Consider the following 21,833-nt stretch of genomic DNA (forward strand, 5'->3'; position numbering starts at 1 on the left):
ATGGATGGATGGATGGATGGATGAATGGATGAGTACGGGGTGGATAGGTGGGTGGATGGATGGGTGGATAGATGGATGGATGAATGGGGGATGGGTGGGTGGGTGGATGGATGGGTGGGTGGGTGGATGGATGGGTGGGTGGGTGGATGGATGGGTGGGTGGGTGGATGGATGGGTGGATGGATGGATAGATGGATGGATGAATGGGGGATGGGTGGGTGGATGGATGGATGGGTGGGTGGGTGGATGGATGGGTGGATAGATGAATGGATGAATGGGGGGATGGGTGGGTGGATGGATGGATGGGTGGATGGATGGATGAGTGGATCAAATCCTAGTTATTTGTGCATTTTACCTTTTAAAACCTCAGTTATTAGATGTGGTTTTCAGCTGAACAAGATCTATGTTTTCAGAATAGTCTTCCACAATCACCTAAATTCTTTTAAGCACCAAGAAACATACAGGGAAAGGAGAACTGAAAAATAAATGTGGAATGCCCGTTGTTGTGTTGTCCAGTCTCTGAACAATCCTGATAATGTTAGGAAGAATTGCAAAAGCTCAAATAGCTGATCGCAGCATTTGGTGAAGATCATTTTCATAACTACACAGAGAGCTCATCTCACCTTCAGTAACCATGGTTGCTTTCTGCTCAGACGTGAACGCACAAGTCAAGAAAAAGAAGTCCTCAGTGTACAAGGATGCACCCAGAAGGGCAGTGTTGAGCTATTGTTCAGAGTGTACTTTAATTCTAAAGTACATGGGCCATGGGAAATGGTTCTAGGTATTCTCCAACGCAGATTTTGGCACATTCTGTGGGAAAGGTGTATGACAGCTAGCTCAGGAAGCCAGGGCCAGTGAGATGGCTCATAGAGTAAAGGTTCTTACAGCTAAGCCTGATGGTCTGCCTTCTACTCCTCAAAAGAAAACCAGTTCCCTCAAGTTGTTCTGTGACTTCCACACATGCTTCATGCATGTGTGTGTCTACACATGCACACACACACACACAAACACAGAAAGAGAGAGAGAAAGAGAGAGAGAGAGAGAGAGAGAGAGAGAGAGAGAGAACAAAAATATATAACAATTAAAACAAACCTCACAGAGGCAGGTGATGGCTCAATGAATAAGGCATTTATTTGCCATCAAGTCTGACAACCTAAATTCTATTCCTGAACCTGGGGCTCAAGTGCTGGAAAGAGAAAACTCTCCCCCAGATTATCCTCTAACATCCACATGTACACCGTGGGTAATGAGAACACACACACACACACACTAAATAAATAAATAAATAAATAAATAAATAAATAAATAAATAAATAAATAAATAAATAAATTTAACTTTAAAAGTTGTTTTTTAAAACATCCAACCATTTCAGAAAGCATGTATGAGAACGGAGGTGAAATTCAGGGGAAGCAATTTATTGTCCAGTCATGGAAAAAGTCAACCCAGGCAGCTTCAGGTTTTGAAGACCTGGCTGGAAGATATCCAAAAGCCCAAGTAAGCCATCTACTAGCTGATCCATAGCCCAACTCCTTCCAATAGACTGATAGCTTCCCAGCTCCCCAGTGTCAGAAAGGTGTCTTCAGTGACACATGGCCACAGGTCATTGTCTCTAATTCTTGAATTACATCCATGATAAAATGATAAGTACAGTGGTGGTAATTATTCTCAGGTCTAAGCATCTTCCATTCCTTCCGTGGTCTGGGTCAAAGGTCATGTGTCTCAGCTTGCATGGCTCCAGTGATGGGGACCTCATCATTTTCTGCAGGACATCTGAACCCTGGAGAAGGGATGAAAGTGCTCAAAGACAGGGGTTGAGTGTCCTCACCTGAAAGGCTTGACACCAGTCTTTTTATTTTAAGATTTCAGAATATTTACATATTCATAATGAATCATTTTAGAGAGGAAACTGGTATCTTAAAGCAAAATTCGTTAGTGTGGCAAACACACCAAATAGACAGCAGAACTTAATGTGATATAATATTTTATTCTGCCTTCAACCCGGCTCATTCGGCTATGTGCAAAACTTTCCAGTTGGGGCTTTGTGGCTGGCGTTGGGAAAGTGTGGGGATTCAGGGTGTTTCACATTTCAGATTCTCATATTGTAGATGCTTAACCTGTCCAAAGTGGTTGGACCAGAGGGAAGGGAATTGCTTTTCTTTTGCATGCTGTGTTCATGTGGTCAGTGGGATTTCTTGGTGGATATATCCAGCAGAGGCTAATCAGACTGGACCCCATTCAGTGAGATCAATTTGGGGGTGAATTCCTTAAAAATCTGTATGCTCCAGACTATTTTCCCACTATTTACATAAAAATAATAATAATGCCTTTGAACTACTTAAATCCAAATTCTATGTTGGGATAGACTATTTTTTTAAATAAAAGAAAATGTTGTTAAATAAAGGGGGCTAATCTAAATTCACTCTTGGGTTTCAACTTTGAAACCACTTTCTATTTAAAAACTATATATTGCCTTCAAGGAGCACATGTCATGTGTTTATACACAACAGGCAGCTGGTGATAGCGGGTATTGACATACCAATGTATTTCCTATAGGTGCTGGGAAATAAGAACAAGGCATAGAAGAGTAACGAAGCAACTTGAAACCCAGTGGGACGTTCACCTCCTGGAGTAACAACAGTTGTGCTCTCACTCTCTGTCAGGGTAGGCTGCATGCTTCAGAGGTATTTGCACCCAACTTTGTTTCCGTAAAAAGCCTCAGAGCGCTCATAATAAGAGCTGCTGGCAGGATCCTGACAATCTTCAAAAATATCTGTTCTCTGGAAGAAACTCTTCTGTCATGCCAGAGTCAGCTCTTCCACAGACAGCCCCTGAAACACACGGCAAGAGCTATGTGCAGGGAAAACCCAGAACATTCAGAAGAATGTCACCTCAGAGAGAAGCCTTGGTGCAGGTGAGAGGACTCCTGTGCCTGAAGGCCACAGGGCTCAGTGCTGATTTCTGTAACTAACCTGAGAGTGCTTCAGGCTTCTCTGTGTCATTTACATTGGACAAAGAGGGAAGTGGCTTGGTGGCATGGATGGTGTTGCAACCTACTATGGAAGCCATCATAAAGGCTTCATCCCTTCTCCAAGGTCATGCCTCAGTGCTTCCAAGGCAGTGTAGATTGACCATACAGCTAGGCACATTTTAAAGGCAGCCAGTAGGGTCTGGAAAGATGGCTCAGCAGCCAAGAATACTGACTGTTCTTGCAAAAGACTTGGGTTCACTTACCAGTACCCACCCACATGGTTCACAGATGCCCATAACTCCAGTTCCAGGGTACCCAACACACTATTCTGACCTCTGTGGGCACTGCAAACACACAGTACACAGACATACATGGAAGCAAACAGTCACTCATATAGAATGAAAATAAATCTTTAAAGAGACTGCACTGTTCTGGCTTTAAAGAGGTATCTAGTTAACTAGGGTACTGGCCGGCATTCAACATCTGACTCTCAGGAATCTGAATCCAAAGTTACAGACAACATCACTTTCAAAACAGGACATTTCTAAGCTAGTCAATATGATAAAGGCTTGGCACATTTTTTGTTGTGATGGTTGTTGTAAGCTGAAAGCTACTCTACAAGAACAACACTGTGATCATTATTAGCTTATTATTGGTGCTAGCGAGATAGCCTAGTTGCTAAAGTGCTTTCCTTGAAAGCTCAAGAGGTTGAGTTCAATCCTCAGAATCTGTATAAAAAATAAATCATGGACGCACAAGCTTGTCATCCTAGAATTAGATAGGCAAAGACAAGCAGATCCTGGAGCTCACTGGCTAGCAAGCTTGATAGTACCTCAGGCTGTCATAGGACCTTCATGCACGTACTCATGTTCATACATGTGTATGCATATCTGCACACACACATACACACACACACACACACACACTATTATTTTATGAACGAGAAACCAGAGGCTAAGGATATCTTACTACAACATAGCATCCAGATAGGGTTAATCTTCAACTTCATGAACAAACGATACCAGAGAGAAATCTGCGTTTATAACTCAAGGAACAGCATTGAAGATGGCCACAAGTGGACCTCCTATTCTATCATGATTGGTAGATGGAGACCATTCACCCAAGGCTGAGAGGAGGATAAAAAGTCCATCCTCCATGGTCTGATACATAAATAATGAAAAATAAAGTCAGAAGTTAATGAGTCAGCTGTCACACTTTGTCTCTACTAGGGGTTCATGGTTGCTAAGGTGTAGGATGTACCATTAGGAATGAGATTAGGAGAAAGACACTACTCAGTGTTTTGATCTGTCAAATGAGAACATCTCAAAGATTGAGTGAGTGTTCATATAGAGCATGACAAACCAGCGCTTTAGCATGTCAGCTCTTCCTTGCTGTTCTATAATTTGTAAGAGACAAGAACTCAGGAAACACATTGAACATTGAAAATTAAGGCCTTTCATGGTCAGTGAGAGAAGCCACAAGCACCATGCTTTAGGCATGTCAAGTGCATTGAACAGGGATAGAGGCTGGGCAAGCTTGGATCACTGTTAGCTGGGAGTGTGAATTGTATACTCTTGGCCCAACTTAAGACTATGCAGAGATACACCAGAGTTCACTTTGATGGTCCTATTGGACCATCCAATATTACAAGGTAGGCTCTAAAGCCAGATCTTATGGTCTTAGCTAGCTGGTCTGGTTTGGTCAATTTGTACACTTGGCTACTTGGTCTTCAAAACTTATAAGAACATCCCATGATGATCTAGCAGGAAGTTTGGAAAATAATATGTAATCACATATGTATAATATTTGGCATGGCTGACTATCAGGTATGAATCCTGGATTAGCAGCAGTTATGTTTCTATGGGGCTCATTCACTCATATCAGCACGTAGAAGGCATTTGAAACTAAGAAACAAGATCACCCATGCTCATTGAATTCATAAGTGTAGAGAGAATGCATCTAGGAATAGGACACGCATCTTGTCTTTTGTTCACAGGGGTCTAGAGAATGAGCCAGCAGGAAGGCAGCTAATGAAAAAGTTCAGCAGTGTTGCTGAGGAGGACATAGAAGAATAGTCTACGAGTCAGTTAAAAACACAATACTCTAAGACTGACTTGATACTATAATTTCTTAAATATGTGAAAATATGCATGATTGGGCATCTTCTACAAGAGGAAGCCAGAAGTGATGAATAATAATAAATTCAAAGTCAAGAAACAAGAAAGGGAATGGAGAGGAGTATGGTCAAGAAGGGTCACAGGAGCCCCGAGGTCTCATGGTCACATGGAAGGCATCTAGGAACAGAATGGACAGTACAAAAATAGCTTTGATGACAAATATGACAAGCTTACCCAGGTCTTTTAGAATCCAGCCCAAGATAATCTGATATAAGACAAGAGAGGGCAGTAAAAAGAAAAGTATCATTAATCATCCAGAGCTGAAGGCAATCTTGTATGTGGAGTGAGGATAGTTAGAATAGAAATGACTGCTGAATTTGGAAGAAGCCAGTGTTTTACAGTCAGAAAAGCTGATCCCACTGGGGAAGAAAACACTCACAGTAAAAAACAAAAAACAAAAAACAAACAAACAAAAAACAGCAAATACTAGAAAATTTTAAAAGAAGTATTTAAGCATACATTCTAGACTGTTGAGGAAGGGGTGGGACTCAAGGTAGCTGGTGCCCGTTTTGAAATGAAATGGCAAAGGATTGGGATATGATAACCACAGAAGAGTGTGGAACAAAATGTACAACCCAGAGCCCTATTATACCCAGAAAAACTATCCTTCATATTCGACAGAAATCGAAAGTCTTCTGTTCTCTGCTAGATGAGAGGTATGGGCATAGATCAATACAATCCCAACTGACAATGTAGTTGAAGATGTATGGAAGTCATGGGCATCCATCAAAATGAGAACTTGAGTAGTGACACTTAGAAATGGGCAATGTAAATTTGAGCTGGGAAAATCTAGAGTTCGGTCCAAACTGTTTCTAAATCTTGGTCCTAGACCTACTATGCCTGTTTGTAGCATGCACTTCCATCAAAAAATTATAAAAATTGAGTCTTTCTTCCATAAAAACAATTAGAAATCTTTATCTTAAGGTTTAAAATATCTATACACATTGATGGGATGGATCAGTTCAACCTAAAACTTCATCCTAAAGAGAGAGCAAAAACGAACTCAGGTAACAAGTGTGTGTGTGTGTGTGTGTATATACATATACTCTTTGAAAAAATATTTTAAGAAATTAAATATATCTTAGAACAAAAAAATCAATAATTATTTGATAAATTATGTGGCAATGCTTTAAGTTTCTTCCTTAATAACTGCGTACACTCATAATTTCTGAGTAGACTGTAAGTGAGGGCACTGGAGAGATGATCTAGCAGACAGAGCAACACTTCCTAGAAAGCATGAGGACTAGGGTTTGGAACCCCAGCTCCCAACCTGACAGCCTTTTTATAATCCCATGTCCTAGGAGACACAGATAGACAGTCTCAGAGCAACTGGCTAGCCAGACTACATGAACCAGCAAGCTCTGGTTTAAAGTAAAAGAATCTCTCTCAGTATATAAGATAGTGAGTGACCGAGGCAGTCACCCAACATCTACCTCTAACTTCCACACTATATACATGTATATTCACACAGATGCATGGGTATGTACTCCCACACATTTGAATGTGTATACATGCACTCATACACACATGCTGTATATACAAATACGTGCAAAAAAGAAAGTTAAGAATAAAATTATATGAACATAACTTTTTCAGCCTTCTAAATTAACTGACACATGAATTCTTAACTGGTAAGTAAAATGGCTAACCCCGATTGTCAACTTGACTGGATTAAGAAACACCTAGGAAGTTAGTGAAGCATACCTCTAGGTTGTCTAGGGGAAATTTCCAGAGAAGATTAAGTCGTGAGGTCTCTGAACTGACCAATGAATTCATCTCTTGATGGATTCATAACACGATGGCATAACTAGGGTTGGTCAAGTGTGGGAGATGAGACCTAATTGAAGAAAGAGGATCTAAGGTGCTGTGTCCACACAGCTGTGCCTCACCCTGAGCTTCTTCTCTATTCTTCCTTCTCTATTTCATGCCTCTATACTCTGAACTACATTGTTATGTTGCATTCTTTCTCTCTCTCTCTCTCTCTCTCTCTCTCTCTCTCTCTCTCTCTCTCTCTCTCCCTCTTCTCTAACTCCTTCCTCTCTCCCTCCCTTCTGTTGTAGAAACTATCTAATCTAACATGGGGCTTCTACCCCATCATTGGTCATTCAGTTCCCAGATAAAAGACAACTTTCATTATTTACAATAAGCCTATATCAGCTCTAGAGCTGCACAGATATCTACCATCTATGCTATTAAAATCTATTTCCTATCAATAACCCTGAGTTATTAATTACTATGTTTCATGTGAGCTGCTCTTAACTCCAAGTGGCCAGGCTTCAGGGCCAAGTTTTCTTGACTCCTAACCCATGGCGTCTTACTTTAACTCTCTCTACTTTCTTCTCTCTCTCTCCTCATGGTCTTCTCCTAATTGAAGAAAGGCAGAGAACACCAAGCCCCATCTATCTCAGTTCTGCCCTGCTATACGCTTTATGCGTCTTCATTCACTAATCAGAAATAACTGGGGGGGGGGGGCAGGGCAAGGTCACATAGTGTCACTTGGGTCTACATGACGACTCTATCATCTCTAGGGCAACCAGGTCTTGGGGGCCCACTTAGTACTGCAATGTGTAGCAATACACCAAACCTCAACTGTTCCTCTTTTCCTCCCTTCATCCCTTTCTGAAAACCTGGGCTGACTCCTCTGAAACCATGAGTCAAAATAAATCTCTTCTTGTACAGTGATCCTGTCAGACTTTTGGTCTCTGATGAGTAAAGGACTTAATACAGTAGATAGCCATTTAGATATGTGCAAAAGAAAAAATATTTTAAATTGTTTAAAAATTCACTATTGAATTTCCTGTCTTGTGATAGTTCAGAAAAGAATCCCTGTGGTAAACTCAGATGGGAAGGCATTTCTAAGTTTTTACAATGAAAGCAATGAGATTATCTCTAAAGTTAGGAAGCACAGAAAATAACAGGAAAAAGAAAGAAAGAAATTAGGTTGGAAGAACACGGATATCTTTTCTTCAAACTTGGTCAAGGAAGAAAAAGAATTGAGGTGTGTCATGGTTTGAATCAAATGGCTCCCCAAGCAGAACTCATGCAGGGATTATCTTCTTCCAGAGCAGATGACTGGGGAGCCAGAAGTTCTCAGTAACTGTGCTTTGGCTTACTGGCACCCATCACAAGTCCATTCTTAGCTGCATCACCTACCCTGGGTACTGTCTGCTCATAGCACTATAAGGTTGTCTTCAGTGCATGGCCCCTTGCCATGAACTCTTTCAATCCTTTTTGGTACTTACCTTGGGCCTCTGAGGAGGACCCAGCTATGCCTGCAGTGGGGTGGGAGGCCCACAAGGGCTTCCCATTTTCTCTGTTCTCTTGGAGACACTCCGTCCATCCTTCCCCAGCTGAGAGGCCCCGGAACTCTGGCTCTTTGGTGCATCTGCTCACTTGAGTGTCTGTCACTCCTTTACTCTGACTCCCCCCTACTTCAGACTCTCACTTCCTACACCATTCCTGAAAACCTTCAACTCCATGGTCCTCTATCTAGAGCCTAGTTTGGTTCTTTGGTGCAAAGGTGTTTCTGTTTTGGTGAAATAAAACAACGATTTCTTAAGAGGTTCTAAATGCACAGTCTTGCAGCCACACTATTCTCAAGAATGATTTTGTTTTCTTTATGTAAGAAACAATAAATAAACAAATAAATGACTTAAAAGACCAAGAGATCTGATCTAATTCTTCCTGTCCCTGGGAAGAAAGGGGGGGTGTCTGTTGGCAGAGCCTGTGTTCTTTGAATGGTATGAATAGTTAAAAAAAAAGGCAAGGAGATCCAAAGACACTGTTCACTGTGGATTAAGGAAAGGATGACGGGGAGGGAGGGTAGAAGGAGGAGGGGAGAAAAAGAATTCTCAGAACACATCGCCCCCTCCTTCCCAAGGTCCTGTGCACTGAAACCAACCACAGATGGGAGGAAGATGGGAAAGTGACAATGCATCCTTTCCCAAGAGATACACAACTCTGTTCTCCAGTTCTGCTACACTGCTTGTACCTGAGCTTCCTCAAGAGTGTGATGGATGAGGGTGCTGAACCTGACAGAACCTAAAGCCACCAGAATCATGAGAAGGAGTCCCTTCTTTCACTTGGAAACACGAGTCAACAAAACCCAAGACTTCCTCTTCCTTCATAAAGTCATCGCCATGACTTATTTTTCTGTTGTAAGAGCCATAGCAAGCTCCCTGAAGACAAGGCTACTCCAGCCCTCTGATTGGTAAGAGAGCTCTTTCTGCATATCTTCTAAGATGCTGAGACGCACAGTCAGTGGAGTTTATTTTCCTAAGAGAAAACAGAAGCCATAACATGGGTAGATCCTCACTGCCCGGCTTCCAAAAACTGGACCAAGTGTTTCTGCTGAGCTTCAGATCAATATCTCCAGCTGGAATCTGATGGGAACTTTTAAAAATTTAATTGTGTGTGTGCGTGTGTGTGTGTGTGTGTGTGTGTGTGTGACAACACACTTGTGGAGGTTAAAGGACAACTTGTGGGAGTCAGTTCTTCCCTTGCACCATGTTGGCCCTGGGAATGAGGAACCAAATAGTGTCCTCAGGCTTGGCAGCAAGCATCTTTACCTGCTGAGCCATCCCACTGGCCCATCTGTAGGCACCTCAAACTCAGATTCTCAAAGACTAACTCATAATTGGCTCCTTGTGTCCTCTTTCCTATAAGCTCCATAAATCACCTACCTTGAAATAAAGGGGTCCTAGCAGGGGCTCCTCCTGCCTCAGCATTCACATCCAAATAGCCACAAGATAATGTCCACTCCAGAATCTACACTTGGGAATGCCTGCTCATTTCTCCATAGCCAACTGTGCCATCTGTCCCCAGGATTCTGAGACTGCTTCCCAGCTTGCCTCTGCCTCGATCTCACCTCCTGCCAATCCATCCCTACTCAACAGCCTGAGTAATTTTCTTAAAACACAATCCAAATGATGTCACCTGCTAGTTTAATTCCCACAACTATCTTTCCATTGCCCCAGGACAGTGTCTACATTCTCGAACAGAGCCTTTTGAGGCTACTCCAATCCCAGCCCTGCCTTCCTCTCCTCTCCACTCCATCCTGCAGTTAATGAAGCTCATCCTGCTCTCAGTGGCCTCCAGCCTGTTATAGAAATGGCTTTCTCCTTCTGGAAGATTCTTCCCTCTCCTCATTGCCTGGCTGACTGTGCACCCCACCTCATTATCACACGCCAGTCAAACTCACTCAGTGATGCAGTGACAGGGACACCTCTTCACATCCGAGGCCCAGAGAAGCCTTGAATGCCATGCGATGGCCTCCCCAGGACCACCACACCCCAGATGTTCCCAGGATTCTCAGCAGGTTCTGGCTGCACTTCATTATCACTGCCTCAGTGAATAACAGCAGCAGTGACATCCTTCTGCCAAAACAACACATGCACATGTCATGTGTATAAACAGGGTGTGCGACACAACGTCACCTTTCAAAATTCCTGAATAGCTCAGAAACTCAAATAAGAGTCTGCATTACCTTTGGACTATCCACTAACAAGGGCGTCATAAACATTTGACTAAAGCAAGGCCAAAATCTTTTGCCTCATGAACTTTCAAAACCAACTGCTCAAATATTTCTTGGCCATCCATCCTCTCGTGCTTGAGGGACGGGGAGTAGTTTCTTTCTTGGGCACTTTTCCAGGTGCTGCTGCTGCTGCCTGAGAGAGCAGCTGCTGTTTCTTTTGACCACTGAGGGGCTTTGGGATCATGCTGATTTCAAATCACCTCCCATGTTGGGTTCTTGATTAAGAAACTTGTATTCACTATGAAGGGACAGCAAGAAAGGGAAGGATGTTGGGTTACCACCCATTAGAAAATCTGGCTCCCTTCCTGGATGGTCTTCACTGTGTCTCTGTTGACTATAGGAAGATTTGTTGAGCAGCCTTGAGCTCCTGTGTTTTTCTTGATAGAGGATGAGAAAACAAATGGTGGATGTCCTAATTTCTTTTCTATGGCTATGAAAAAAATAAATAAATCCCTGACAAAAGCAACTTGAGGGAGGAAGGATTTATTTCAGATCACAATTCCAAGTTACAGTTTATTATTGGTAGGGAGTCAGATGCTTGCCCAAGCTGCTCATACCTCATCCACAGCTGAGATCAGAGAAAGAATGAACACCTGCATGTTAGTTTGCATGTGTGCTTGTGATCAGCTTCATGTCCACACTCTTATATACTTAAGGACTCCTGCCTAGGGAATGTTGCCACCCATAGTGGACACCCATATCAGTTAACTTAGTGAGGACAATCCCCGTAGATGGGCCAACCCAATGCAGAAAATACATGATTGAGACTCTCTTTCCAAGTGATCCTATATTGTGTCAAGTTGACAATCAAAGCTAGCCATTATTAGTATCAATGTACTAGTATACCATAGTACACTCTGAGGACATCTTGGGTATTGTTAAAGACAATGTAGATAATTGAGATGGCTGAGGAACTTCCTTGGCACCTCAGGGGATTCTTCTCCTGGTTTAGTTTCTTGGAAGGATTGCCTCGATCATATGACAAAAGAATTCATTTAGAAAGTCATCTGTGTCCAAAGTTTTAATGCATTTGGTAACTTGAACCCTGTATGTCATATATGCTGGTAAAAATGTAACGATTCCAATAGACATGGGTAAGGAATATAGACAGATAAATCAGGTAAAAGAGAGAATATAGATGTTTAAAATCATCACGCCATCAAGTGAATAAAGAATATTTGATATTATTGAAAAGATTAGGAGTTATGATTTGTTTTTTAAATGCCTGTGGTTAAACTGAGTTTAGGGGTTTGTAGAGATGAGGCCATCCTCACATACATACATATATACATACATACATACATACATACATACATACAAACAAAACGGTAAAAGTATTCTTTGTAAATGTCAACTTTTGCTATTTTAACTGTTTAAAGGTTTCATATATGCATAAGTGTTTTAATCAAATTCAACTCTGCCTATCCAATGCCTCCTGCATACCCCCACACACCATTTTCCTCACCCCTAGCTTCATGGACTATTTTAAACCCACTGAATCCACATAGTGCTGCTGTTATGCACATGTGTTATATTACCCACTGAAGCATGGATCTACTGGGGGCCCCGTCTCTGAAGATCTCACAAGGGGCTCATTCAAAACTCCAGAAGGAAGGACAAGAAACAGGTTAAATTTTTAGTAGACAGTGGTCAAACACCTGGAGCATATCAAGGTTCATAACACAACCACAAACTCTCCATTGCCTCATCTTTAAGGAGTTTTCCTATATAATCAAATACTAAAGCAGACACACAAGAACCCAAGTATGTGGCAGGGGAAGGCAGCAAAGTAAAATTTTAAGAACTGGAAGAAAAATTAGAAGACCGTATTATTATCATAACGGTTAACAGCGTGAAAGAATGACATGAGAGGATGGTGTGGAAGAACTGGACTGGGAAAGAGAAGAAAGTGTTTAAGAGAATAGAGTTAAAAATGATGAATAAAAAAAATGAGCATGGAAACCCACGGTATGTAAAACTGATAACATGGGTGAATTTAACAGCTCCATTATCAAAATTAATCAGAGAGAAAAGATAAAAACACCAAGTTCTACATTTTCAAAGTAGAACTTGAATAAACTGCATAGACTGAAAGAACAACCTTTTTGTAGATAAAGTGAGGTGAATTCCTGATCAGAGAATACAGTTAATCAACTCCAGAAGTAAAGAAAACACATCGTTGGGGACAAAAGTCAAAGTAAACTCAGGTACCAGGAAATAACTGACCTGCCCTTAACTGCTCCCTGGAACATCCAGGGCTAAAAACTGTAGAATCTCTTTTTTGTGGCATCTCCAAGGCAGTTGGCTATGTCAAGATGAAGCTGAATGTCTCCTTTCCTGCCACTGGCTGTCAGAAACTCATTGAAGTGGATGATAAATGCAAGCCTTGTACCCTCTGTGAGAAGCACATGGCCACAGAAGTAGCTGCTGATGCTCTGAATGAAGAGTGGAAAGGTTATATGGTCCAGATCAGTGGTGGTAGTGACAATCAAGGCTTTCCCATGAAGGGAGGCATTTTGACCCATAGCAGAGTATGTCTGCTGTTGAGTAAGGAAAATTCTTATAAACCGAGAAAAACTGGGAAGAGGAAGCGCAAGTCTGTTTGTGGATGCACTGTAGATCCAATCTGAGTGTTCCCGATTTGGTTATTGTAAAACTGGAGAGAAGGAAATTCCTGGACTGACAGATACTACTGTGCCTCATAGGTTGGGACCTAAAAGAGCTAGTAGAATCCAAAAGCTTTTTAATCTCTCTGAAGAAGATGATGTCCACCAATATGTTGACTGAATGCTCTAAACAAAGAAGTTAAGAAGTCTAGGACCAAAGCACCCAAGATTCAGGGTCTTGTTACTCCGGACCATGTATCCTGAAACACAAACACTGACTTACTGCTCTGAAGAAAACACATTGAATAAAAACAAACAAACAAACACCAATGAGGAAGCTGCAGAATATGCTAAACTGTTTGCCAAGAAAATGAAGAAAGCTGCAGAAAAGCACCAGGGACAGATAGTCAAGAAATGTTGTCTGTCCTTTCTGAGAACTTCACCTTCTAAGTCTGAGCCCAGTATAAAATAAGACTCTACGAGTAACAAATAAATAACCATACCTTGAAAAAACTAGAACTCTTTCTAGAGTCCTGGTAGAGTATGAGGGACCAATTTTATACCCAGACAAAATATCCTGTAAAGTATACCAACAAACAATTCTTAAATACCAATAGTTCAGAAAAATGATTTTCCTCTTTTAAATCCTTCTAATTTTCATTAGTTTGTTTTTATTTGTTTTAGTGTTAGACGTAGAATCCAAAATCGTACCTATGCTAGGACAACTGTACCACTGAGGTATATGGCAGCCCACCATGATCTCCTCTTTTAAAACAAAAATATTCTTTGACAGCTTTCTGCGTGCATTGTTCTAGTTTGTGTTCTATTGCTGCAATACACAGCACAACCAAAAGCAACTTAGGGAGAAAAGGATTTATTTAGCTTATGCGTTGCAACCACAGTTAATCATTGAGGAAATCCAGGACGAGAGCTCAAACTGGAGCAGACACAGGAACCCTGGAGGATGAGTTTAATGGCTTGCTTTTCATTCGGTGTACCTTTATCTACAACCTAGAATTACCTGTTAAATAATGGGATGGCTAAATAATGGGCTGGGCCCTCTCTCATCTATCATTAATCAAAAAATGTCCTACAGACATGGAGGCAGTTACCCAGTGAACAGCTCCCTCTTCCCAGATAACTTTGGCTTTGTGTCAAGTTGACAAAATAAAACATTCTGGCCCCACTCACCCCTCATGCTCTCTTATCCCCTTATGGTCTCCAACAAACCCTTCCCACCTCCCCTAAGTTCCCATCCACTTTTATGTCTTTTGTTTAGGTTTTGGTCTTGCTGTGTGAGCCACTAGCTTTAGCCACATGGGTGGGTATGGATGTGAGTGTAACACTGCACCCTCTACCCAACGGATTCCACATTCCTGTACAGAGATGCTCGCATAGTCATGTTCATGGCTAGAGACAGTGGAATCGACCTAAATGTCCATCAGGTGATAAGCAGGTAACGAGAATGCAGCACATGTACACAATGGGGCTTTATACAACTACAAGGAAAATTACAGGGGAACTCATGATATACCGGGAAACGTCAAACCAATCAGGTCACCCAGGCCCAATGAGTTTGTCTTAAAAGTCACATTGGACAATCTAGGAATCAGAGAAGACACTATTGGAAAACTGTTAACTATTCTGTGAACTAAAATGAATTTAACAAACATTATCGAAATACAGGGGAATTAAAACAAAAGAAAACAACCCCGCCCAAAAAAACAAAACAACAACAACAACAACAAAAACCAAAACCAAAACCAAAAACGCTTTCTCTTTACCAGGACACTGAACTTGCCAAAAAGTTAGAAAAAAAGATGTGAACGATTGCATGTGGTCATCTCATCTTCTTATGAAGCTAAAAAAATATTGTGTGTGTGTGTGTGTGTGTGTGTGTGTGTGTAGATGTGTAGGTGTGTTTGTGTGCTGGTATATTCCTGTGTGAGTGCACTTTTTTTCTAATTGTAAAGGATACAGGTGTCTTCACTGTTAGGAGCTCTTTTGTATCTGTAAGTGCACATAGCATATGTGGCCTTTATGAGGAGGATAAATTTAAGCACAGAGTTTTAAACGAGGTAATATAAGGCCACTTAATAAACCAAGTGGCTGAAGCAAGATGACTCAGCCTTGCACACATGCGTGTCAATTAAAATATCAGCAGAGCCCATAAAACAAGTGTTGGGAGGAACAAAAATAAAATAAAATCAAGTGTTAAGGGATCCAAAGGTATCTCTTTTCACCCCCATCAGTGAAATGATACATGAAATGAAACCGAATAAAATTAAAATCTATGTATCTAAAATCAGCCCCAAATGAAAACAACTCAAAAATTAAAAACTAAAACAAAACAAACAGTGCAGAGTATTTGCTAATTTGAGCATGTCTCTTGCATTTTACATAAAGTGACGTATAGAACCTATACGTCATTCCTACAGAACAGTCAGTGTTCAGGGTCGCAGCCATGCAGCCATCCTTATGGGAAAGGGGGACGTTCGGGTGACGTCAGCTCTCACAGAAGTCACAGCAAGTCTGGGGTCTCTTGCCATGATCAAGCATCCAGAAAAGCTCCTCAAATCCCAGACTGTATTGTGCCCTGATAAGGGAGGTCTCTCCCTGTCACCTCAGTTGACCCCATAACGAAGGTCTCCTCAAACTGAGAATGCATGGACCTCCCTCCCCTTCTCTCTCCCCTCCAATAACTTTGACTAGAAGAACACTCAATCTGAAGTGGGATGCATCCCTGGGGTGAGTCTGTTTGGTGGGTTCTGAATCAGAAACTGGAGTTTGCTCTGCAAATTGTGAAATGTCTTTATAAACTAAAACTTCAACAAGGCTGCACTTACACCTGGCCCCTGCTGGTATAAAGCCACATTCGGAACAGAAGGTGACGAAACAAACTTTAACTGTTTCAGTCACCTGATAAATGAATAAAAACAAGAGAAGAGAGTGATAAAAAAAGAAGAAGCAGGAAAATAGATGGGTGTTAGATCCTAAAAATGAAAAGGAGTGAATTGGGAAACAGAAAATGGTCAAAAGTGAACGCAGCCACTAAGAACAAAACTGCAAGAGAAAAAAACCCTTAAATTAGTTAACCAGTGGCATGGGTCTTAGAAAAAGGACCGCTACCTAAGTTGAAAGGTCAGCACCAAAACAAACTAAAGAAAAGGAAGAGCAGAAGAATGATAGACATGTTTTAAATAACAAACAAACAACAGGACACTGCTTTGCCTAATACTGTGCAGACGAGGTAGATGATTTTCTAAGAACTCCATAACTGGACGCACTGGTCTCAGATGGATACACTGTGAACAGAATCGAAGGCAGAAGACATCTTTTAAATGTGAGCTTCCTTGAAGCCTTGGCAGAGATGGCTTTGCCGAAGCAATCCTCCCAGTCTCCAGGGAACCAGTTCTCACCAGTGTTCTTTGCTTCTCTGGGGCTGTGGAGAAGGAAGAAGGAGCGCCTAGATTTCTTCTGTGAAGCCAGCCTAGCACTGTTGTGAGACCCACCAGCGAAGATATAATAAAACTACAGCCTGATCGCACCTATGAATATTGATTGAAAATCCTAAATAAAATATAAGCAAATAGAATGGCGCTTCACATTAAACTGACTTGAAGATGGCTGTCCTAGCATAACCGCAGCCTCCTTTGCTCCCTGCATCCCATCCGTAGAAACAATAGTAAAGCTATTTTAAAAACAAACCAATAGATTCATGTGCTCAAAACGGGAGCTTCCAGGATGCCAGAGCTGTGTGTGTGTGAGAGAGAAAGAATGCAAAGAAGAAAACTGCTCCTTAAACTGAAGGGCTTGAACATGTTCCTTCCTGAAGCAGCTGCCACACCGGTGACAGTGAGGTCATGATTTGGGGGGGGGGCGAAGCCTGCAAGGACAAAGAGAAAAGGCTTTAGATTTATTGGCTGTACAGCTAAGCCTCCAAGTCACGGTGACTCAATGCACAAGATGTTTGCTTAGTCATATTATAGAGTACTGTCCCTGAACAGGGAGATTTGCAGAGACCGGTCTTCAATGCGTGGTTACCAAGCCAACCCCAAGGATCAGCACCCAGCAGGCAGAAGAGCTAAGACAGGAAAGAGTGTCCTTGGGAAGTTACCTGAGCCAGCTAGGCATGCAGGTGTATCGCTGTCTCTGTCCCGCTGATCAGTGTTCTCTTGCAGGGCTCCAGGACCGCACAGGAATGTTGGGAAGTAGCCCCACCCCTCCCCTCGTGGACCCAGAAAAAGTCAGACACCCAGCAGCTCTCAGCAAACCCCTTAGCTTGTACCGCACTCAGCCGCATCCCTGGGAGCCAGCCCTGGATCCAGCACGTGCGTGATTTCATTCAGCCAGGGCATCCATGCCTCTGCTCAGAATCTGCGGCTTAGCCCCAGGCATCTCCATCAGCTGCTTCTGGTGTACGAGGCTTGGGGAAACAGAGACAGGAGCTAGTTCGTGTCACGGAGGCCCTCAAAGATAAAGCAGGGCATGGGAAACAGTGAGGCAGTGAGGATTTCAAAGCGAGAGTAGAGATGAAACTCTGGAGGCAGACGGAGACAATATCCTGAGAGTTAAGTGTGACTAAGGAAGGGGGCACGTCTATAAGAAAATGGAAATAACTGCTCAGTCAGGGCAAACTGTCGCTCTGAGAATTAATTCACAAGAAGATTGAATACCAAACCTTAAACTGGAAGTGGTGAGGGCAGATGCCAACTACAAACACATGGATACGAAAGCAATTAGAGACTACATTCATCAAAGATCACATTTGTAACAGATGAGAGAAAGTTACCAGAGTACAGAACCCAGAGATGAAAGGTTGGGGGTGGGGGAGACAATGTAAAATAATCAGGAGGAATTCCAGAAGAGGTGGAGAACTGGTACAGGGGCGTGGATGGTGATTCCCGGTGGAAAGGGAACCCTGAGAAAGCTGGAACTGAGTCTACCCCAGTTTAAGTAAGAAGTCGCTATGTCAGCCCATTGTAGAAAGATGGACAAAGGTCATGGTGAAAAAGACACATGAAGCTCATAAAAAAGGAAGCCCAAGTGGGGGTGATTCAGTTCTTCTTAGAAGGAGCAACAAAATACTCAAGGGAGCAAATATGGAGACAAAGTGAGGGACAGAAAGTGAAGGAGGGGCCGTCTGAAGACTATTCCACCTGAGTACCCATCCCATGTGTAGTCACCAAAGGTAGATGCTGATGTGGAAGTCAGGAAGTGGATGCTGATAAGAGCCTGATATGGATGTCTCCTCAGAGGCCTTCAAGAGTCTGACATATTCAGAGGCAGATGCTCACAACTAGCCATTGAACTGATCATGGGGTTCTCAATGGAGGAGTTAGAGTGAGGACTGAAGGAGCTGAAAGGGTTTGTGGCACCATGAGGAGACCAACAATACCAACCAACCACAGCTCCCAGAGTCCTAACCACCATCCTGGGAGCACTTAGGGAGGGATCCAGGGCTTCAGCTGAATACGTAAGAGTGGAGGGCCCTGCCGGGCATAGGTGGAAGATGAGATCCTTGACCTCATGAAGGCTGGACGCCACAGGGAGTGGGAATTTTGAGGGTGGGAAAGTGGGAGTGGGGAGGTAGGTGGGGGTTACATCCACGGAGAAGAAGGAGGAGGGGTAAGGGAATGGGGGGTTCCCGGGTGGGTGGGGGATGGGGTAAGGGGACAACATATGAAATGTAAATAAAATATCCAATAAAAAAAATGATGACATCAAAAAAAAAGCTGAAAAAAAAGAAAATCTTATAGGCAGGCAGAAAAAAAAAAGTTCATGGTGTGTCTTGACCTGCTAGAGTCACAAGGAAAAAAAACTTGGACACTTGGACGAAGTAATGAGTGGAAAAGCAGGGGGAAGGGCTGAGGTGCTCAAGGAAAGGGGGGATATCTAAGAGGAGAACATACCCGTTACTTGTTAGTGTTGCATAGTAATAATCAACCCTCTGGACAGTCAAAATAATCAGTACTACAGGACTAGAGATACAGTTCAGAGGTTAAGAGTACTTGGCTGTTCTTCCAGACAACACAGATTCAGTTCCCAGCACCTCTGTTGGGTTGCTCACAACCACCTGTAACCAACTCCAGGGATGCGATGCCCTTGTCTGTCCTCCATGGGCACGTGCATTCATCATTCATGTGCGTGTGGACACACAGACACATGCACACATGCATGTGCACCCACACAACACACACGAATAAATAAAAAATAAACCAAAAGATATCCTCAGTGTTAGAAAATAAAAGTTATTAATTTATCTATCACGGGATTCTCTTGAAAGAGCATTGAGTACACACATTGTGTATCTCTGTGCTTTGAAACGAAATAGGTCATGAGCGTCCTAGGAAGGGAAAAACGTTATAATTAAACGATAATCTCAAAAATAAACCAAAAAAGGAAGAAACAAACAAATGAACAAACAAACAAACAAACAAACGAAGAAGAAAGATCTGTGGTTTTAAGGGGAAGAAAGGCAAGCTAGGTATATGTAAAAGCTAGGTAATCTGTAAAAATGTAATGAAACAAAACCGAGTGAGGTGTTTGTGAGGAATGCAGGCTGTAAGCCTGTGTGCACACTCCTGGAAACCTGATGAAGGTTCAAACATTAGAGAAGTGGCTGCCGGTGATTAACCATCTAAAAGTAAATCGACCCTTTTTCCACCGTATCTCCCATGGACTTGAAAAACACATTTGGACAGTGACTTTTCAAAACTGTCTTTTTTTTTTCCTCCCCAAACATGACAAAATTTCACGATGGACCAAAAATAAACAAACACAAAAGAAAGAAAGAAAGTCGGTGAACTTAATGACATAATATGGAGGGATTATGGACGGTATTCTCTACTCTTTGTACTTCCCTTTTTAGATTTCCTATCAAGATTAGATAATGATTCTATAATCAGGGAAAAATAAACTAAAATAGAAACAACTGTATGTCGGTGGAAGTGTAATTTTCGGATAAGTATGCTTTTGTGTAAATATAGGAAATGGCGAGGCTCAGCCTGGGGAAGCTCACAGCCTTAGTGGACCTGAACATGACAGGATCACAAGGAAATGCTTGGGATGGAACGTTGAGTGGGAGGAAGGCAATGTAGACTGAAGAATCCACTCCTCCCCCTTTTAGCATAGTTTGGTCACAGCCGTCCCTCTGGCGAGAATAGTTGTTGACATAACAGTAGAAATAACAAGCCAATTACAGAGGTAGAAAGCCCATCATTTGACTTTATGTACAGAAAAGACGGCTGGTTTCCATTCTGTGCCGTTCTGATGATTAGAGGCGCACACAGGCCCTAGGAGAGAAGTTCACGTCTTGTTTTTTACACAAAGGATAGCTGAAGAAATGTGTTTGTTCCAGAGGCGAGTGTGGCTTGCATGTGGAATGTTCCCTGGGATTCTCACGGGGACGGTTTGTTCTAACCTGTGGTACTGTGGAGAAGTGGGTCCCAGTGGGAGATAGTGAGGTCATGGGGGTGCTATCCGCGGAAGAGATCCGCGTCTCTCAGTGTGTCTCTGGTAAATTCCAATGAGTAGTTATGTGACCAGTGATTCCACCCCCGCCCTCTCCTGCCTCTCCTAACAATCCTACCATAATTCTCCACTGGGATGTGGTACAGCCTGGGGTCCCTTCTAGAGCTGAGTGATAGCAGCATAACAGTCTTGGATCTCCAATACTAGGTACGAAATGAACTGCCTTTTAAAACATTTCACTAGTAAACGTTGTCTTTTCATACACATACACTACGCATGCTTTAGTTGCTTCTCTGTTGCTATGACAAAACACCATGACCAAGGCGTTTACAGAAGGAAAACATTATTTGGGGTTTTGGTTCCAGGGGGACGAGTCACTCTTGGTGAGGAGGGGCAGCAGCAGGCATGAGCTCACGTCTTCTGTCACAAGCACAAAGTAGAGAGCGTGAACTGGAGGTGGTACAAGTCTTTAAACTCCTGGCGCCTCCCCCCAGGGATGTGCTCCTCCAGAAAGGTCTCACATGCTAACCTTGCCCCAAACAGCACCTCCAATTGCAGACCAGGTGCTCAAAGGTCTGAGCCTATGGGAGACATGCTCATTGGAACCCTCACAACTCATTAAGGACCCTCTTCCCCCCAATACCCTCATCTATTTTCCTCGTATGCTACCCACACCCCTACCCATAAGTCAATTTTCTTGATTTGCCAGCTTGGGTTTAGTTCGGTGTCCCACAAAGGCTGTATGATCCTAAGTTTGGAGCAAACCATCAGACCTTGGTGGGCTACCAGTAGGGACACAGTTAGATGCCCTGCTACCCGCTCTCCAAGAATCTATTGGTTGCCACCAGACCAGCAGTATGTTGGTAAGACCATTCGAGTCTCTTCCATTCAGCGCCCAACATTAGAGCATTTTGTTATAGTGACGGAAAATGGAGCAGGATGGGGAGGAAAGCATCCAGATACAGGGATGATACTGAGCAGTAAATGTTGGAAAATGACTTTTCTACATGATTTCCATCTGATGGCTTCAAGAATGTGAAAAGAAGCCAATAAACTCCCAGAATATGTCTCTTTAA

General features: G+C 42.6%; 1 pseudogene; it reads left to right on the top strand.

Moving 5' to 3' along the window:
• The first annotated feature begins 12,993 nt into the window (after positions 1–12,993).
• On the top strand, positions 12,994–13,756 carry LOC114618771 (annotated as a pseudogene).
• Positions 13,757–21,833: the final 8,077 nt, after the last annotated feature.

The sequence above is a fragment of the Grammomys surdaster genome, unplaced genomic scaffold (assembly GCF_004785775.1).
Source record: "Grammomys surdaster isolate TR1022 unplaced genomic scaffold, NIH_TR_1.0 144, whole genome shotgun sequence".
NCBI classification, from domain to species: domain Eukaryota; kingdom Metazoa; phylum Chordata; class Mammalia; order Rodentia; family Muridae; genus Grammomys; species Grammomys surdaster.